At 52.7% G+C, this 5000-nt stretch overlaps 1 non-coding gene across 1 annotated transcript in view; it reads left to right on the forward strand.

Annotated features, from left to right (window-relative positions):
- Nucleotides 1-3869: 3869 nt before the first annotated feature.
- LOC126318512 (small subunit ribosomal RNA) overlaps nucleotides 3870-5000 on the forward strand; it is a 1893-nt gene continuing 762 nt past the window's right edge. The window contains exon 1 of the ribosomal RNA XR_007557334.1: nucleotides 3870-5000. This exon is cut by the window's right edge and continues 762 nt beyond it. This is a non-coding gene — a ribosomal RNA (small subunit ribosomal RNA).

Genomic DNA, 5000 nt, shown 5'->3' on the forward strand with positions numbered 1-5000 from the left:
CAAAACCTGCACCCCCCTCCAGCGCAGGAGCCGCAACCCGGGTGCGTACGCCGCACCAAGTGCTCCACCCGCGACCGTACGTGCCCCGCCGAAATCGCAACTCCGGCGGATGAACGGCGGACTTTTCTCGCAGTCGTAAGTTGCAATCCACCCCTATATCTTGCGTCTCATGAAGAGTTATATCAAGTATGCCAAATTCCCGCTGTCCCTATACATGCAGTAAGTTCGTCATGGGCGCTGGCCGGCAGGCCGCGAGACCTGACGCCCGGCGGCAAAGAGTGCTCCTCTGAGGATATAGATGTTCCGTTCCGCCGCACAATGGTGACGGTGACCGCTGCCTGCGGTGGCAACGCTGGGCACAGTCGATACTCGCCGTGTGGTGGAAGGTAAACATTATGCGGTACATCAGTACTTTCCTAATAGTTCGGTCGTCTCACGGCACTGCTTAGTAAATGATGCAAGGCCACATATAGATGATTTATGCGAATGTCCCTATACGTGCTGTAAGACTGGGCACACAACGTGAATCGCACGTCAGCCAGACACTCGAACATGCACTACTCTCGGCCTGCAACGGAGACACACAATACGTAAACATCTGGAATGCGACAATGTCGAGTGCACCCTCTCTGCCACATTGCACCGTCGACACTATGATAACCAGACCAGTAGGTCCACCTATAAAAGCACAATACCACACTCCTCCGACAACTACCATTGCTCAGATAAACCAACACCACCAACACACATCCTACACAGAGGGGCACCAAATATCACCACCCGCCCTCGTGTTATACCACATGAAAAATTGCAGAAGTGAGAGACACAGACCCGCCAGCCTCTTGCTACAAGCATCGAACCGACGTGACGTATCTGACGGTGACTCAGGCATCCGCGTACTGCCACCACTATCCACCCCCCCCCCTCTCTGCCCCCTTCCCACACAATACCAAATTTAACCAACTTTATCGCTTAACCTAACTGTGGTTTTACCAGATTATCGCTTAACCTTACTGTGGTTTTACCAGATTATCGCTTAACCTAACTGTGGCTGTACCAGATTATCGCTTAACCTAACTGTGGCTGTACCAGATTATCGCTTAACCTAACTGTGGCTGTACCAGATTATCGCTTAACCTAACTGTGGCTGTACCAGATTATCGCTTAACCTAACTGTGGCTGTACCAGATTATCGCTTAACCTAACTGTGGCTGTACCAGATTATCGCTTAACCTAACTGTGGCTGTACCAGATTATCGCTTAACCTAACTGTGGTTGTACCAGATTATCCCTTAACCTAACTCAATTTGTCCCTTAACCTAACTCAATTTGTCCCTTAACCTAACTCAATTTGTCCCTTAACCTAACTCAATTTGTCCCTTAACCTAACTCAATTTGTCCCTTAACCTAACTCAATTTGTCCCTTAACCTAACTCAATTTGTCCCTTAACCTAACTCAATTTGTACCTTAACCTAACTCAATTTGTCCCTTAACCTAACTCAATTTGTCCCTTAACCTAACTCAATTTGTCCCTTAACCTAACCCACGTTGTCCCTTAACCTAACTCAATTTGTCCCTTAACCTAACTCAATTTGTCCCTTAACCTAACTCAATTTGTCCCTTAACCTAACTCAATTTGTCCCTTAACCTAACTCAATTTGTCCCTTAACCTAACTCAATTTGTCCCTTAACCTAACTCAATTTGTCCCTTAACCTAACCCACGTTGTCCCTTAACCTAACCCACGTTGTCCCTTAACCTAACCCACGTTGTCCCTTAACCTAACCCACGTTGTCCCTTAACCTAACCCACGTTGTCCCTTAACCTAACCCACGTTGTCCCTTAACCTAACCCACGTTGTCCCTTAACCTAACCCACGTTGTCCCTTAACCTAACCCACGTTGTCCCTTAACCTAACCCACGTTGTCCCTTAACCTAACCCACGTTGTCCCTTAACCTAACCCACGTTGTCCCTTAACCTAACCCACGTTGTCCCTTAACCTAACCCACGTTGTCCCTTAACCTAACCCACGTTGTCCCTTAACCTAACCCACGTTGTCCCTTTGCCTAACATAGTTCACTGCTCGGAATCTCTGGTGTCGTTGTTATCCTCATGTAGATGTCTTGCGAGTGTTGCTTACTTTCCACATATTCCCGCTATCCACTGTCAATTGTACTGCAATAGGACTATATCGCCCCCCCCCCCCCCCCTCTGCCCCTCTCTTTGTGTCTCCGTCCTCTCAAGCTGGTCGGTCTGGCGTTTGAGTGTTAAATGAGCCTCGCAGCTGTTCAGTTGCGTTCAGATGTCGACGCCCTCAGTGTACGTCGTGGTATGGTCTGTGTCCATTGTCCGCTGATGTCGTACGCGTAACCCACACGCTGTACCGATCATCGGTAGTTACGTACAGAGTGAAGTAGTGTGATACGTGTGACCGTACGCTGGCTGTGCCCAACGGTGTCGAATCTCAATTTCCATATGTTGTGCTCGATGCTACTTGTCTCGTCTCCCAATAACAGCTAGGTTGCACTGTGGTACGCCGTAGAGGCGTGTGGGAGGAACGTACGAACGCATTGTATGTCACCCTGGGTCGCTGGGGGTGGTGGTGCGGTGAGTCAGGTCAGGTCAGCGTGAGCCGTGTGATGTAGTGACGCGTGTATTCCGACTTTGTCGTATTGCCTCACACAAAGTGCTACCCTGGTGGACCGCGTTCCATATCTGGGACATGCCGCAGATGCCGGTTGACAGTGGATCGCGGAAGGGACATCGCATACGTGCGCGGGCCACCTTCCACGTGTTCTCTTCTGCACATGTCGCAGTGTGTATGTGGTCTGATGTAGCGTGTCGTGACACATGACATCCTGGCATGCAAGAATTGTTGAATTCGCAAATGTAGGTGGACATCTACGTTTACTGCCCAAGATACGCAAATGAACTGGAAATCCGTTGTTGAGCGGTTGTTCACGCTGGAGGTGAATCTGTGATGGCGACGATCGGTACAGCTATTAACCGGTTGTTTCAGCGGTACCCGCCACATCCACACACGTGACTAGGCCCATGTGGGTATGAAGCGATACGCGGCGGTGGCTTGGTGGGACTGTTCCCGGCCGGTGAAGGGGGGCCGCCCGGCGTGTTGGCCGCGCGCTGCGTGGGCGCACGCGCAACAGGCGGCTGGTGGGGGGCGCCGAGTGGCAGGAGCGCCAGCCGACGGGCTCGGCAGGCGGCGCAGCTACGCTGCGGCGCACCCTGCACGCGGCGCCTGGCGGCCAAAGTTGGTTCAGCCGAGCCCGGTGCGAAGCGCGGTGGACATCTGCAGTGTGCTGGTCTGATTGAGGACTGTGTGCGTTGAGGATGCGCCGCCGCCTGGCACTCGGCGCCGCGACGCCGTCTGCTGCTCGGTCGCCCCAGCGGTTCTCGCAGGTGGTTTGTATCGCAGTTGTGCGGACGTGTTGGCGCGTGCGCTGTGCTGGGAGAGTTCGCTTCTGCACCCAAGTGGGGCTTTGCCCTTGTGTGGCGCTGGCGTTGGAGCTGCCGGTCACCATAGGTGGCGCGTGTTGTCTCCCGCCGGCAATGCCACGACAGCACGCTCCCGGGCCTCTGTCGGCAGCGGCAAGCTCAGTTGGGAGCAAGGGTGTTCGCACTAAAACCGTCTACTCGCCTAACTCCGGGCGATTGCGCCTCTCTCGAAACCGACCAAGTACCTAGGACGGCGCTGCGCGCCGCCGGGACCTGAGAGGGTTTCGAGGTGTATCGTGCAGGGGAGCTCGGCCTCCTCCTGTTTGCAGAATAATTGAGCGGACGCTTGCGTGTTCGCGCGGGCCCCCGGGACACACTCCCGGGCGGCCGGCTGCTCAGCTCTAGTTGACGCAGCTCCCTGGTTGATCCTGCCAGTAGTCATATGCTTGTCTCAAAGATTAAGCCATGCATGTCTCAGTACAAGCCGCATTAAGGTGAAACCGCGAATGGCTCATTAAATCAGTTATGGTTCCTTAGATCGTACCCACGTTACTTGGATAACTGTGGTAATTCTAGAGCTAATACATGCAAACAGAGTCCCGACCAGAGATGGAAGGGACGCTTTTATTAGATCAAAACCAATCGGATTGGCTTGTCTGGTCCGTTTGCCTTGGTGACTCTGAATAACTTTGGGCTGATCGCACGGTCCTCGTACCGGCGACGCATCTTTCAAATGTCTGCCTTATCAACTGTCGATGGTAGGTTCTGCGCCTACCATGGTTGTAACGGGTAACGGGGAATCAGGGTTCGATTCCGGAGAGGGAGCCTGAGAAACGGCTACCACATCCAAGGAAGGCAGCAGGCGCGCAAATTACCCACTCCCGGCACGGGGAGGTAGTGACGAAAAATAACGATACGGGACTCATCCGAGGCCCCGTAATCGGAATGAGTACACTTTAAATCCTTTAACGAGTATCTATTGGAGGGCAAGTCTGGTGCCAGCAGCCGCGGTAATTCCAGCTCCAATAGCGTATATTAAAGTTGTTGCGGTTAAAAAGCTCGTAGTTGGATTTGTGTCCCACGCTGTTGGTTCACCGCCCGTCGGTGTTTAACTGGCATGTATCGTGGGACGTCCTGCCGGTGGGGCGAGCCGAAGGGGTGCTTTCGCGTCCCGAGGCGGACCCCGTTTAAATCCTACCAGGGTGCTCTTTGTTGAGTGTCTCGGTGGGCCGGCACGTTTACTTTGAACAAATTAGAGTGCTTAAAGCAGGCAAGCCCGCCTGAATACTGTGTGCATGGAATAATGGAATAGGACCTCGGTTCTATTTTGTTGGTTTTCGGAACCCGAGGTAATGATTAATAGGGACAGGCGGGGGCATTCGTATTGCGACGTTAGAGGTGAAATTCTTGGATCGTCGCAAGACGAACAGAAGCGAAAGCATTTGCCAAGTATGTTTTCATTAATCAAGAACGAAAGTTAGAGGTTCGAAGGCGATCAGATACCGCCCTAGTTCTAACCATAAACGATGCCAGCCAGCGATCCGCC

The sequence above is a fragment of the Schistocerca gregaria genome, unplaced genomic scaffold (genome assembly GCF_023897955.1).
Source record: "Schistocerca gregaria isolate iqSchGreg1 unplaced genomic scaffold, iqSchGreg1.2 ptg000670l, whole genome shotgun sequence".
Lineage (NCBI taxonomy): Eukaryota > Metazoa > Arthropoda > Insecta > Orthoptera > Acrididae > Schistocerca > Schistocerca gregaria.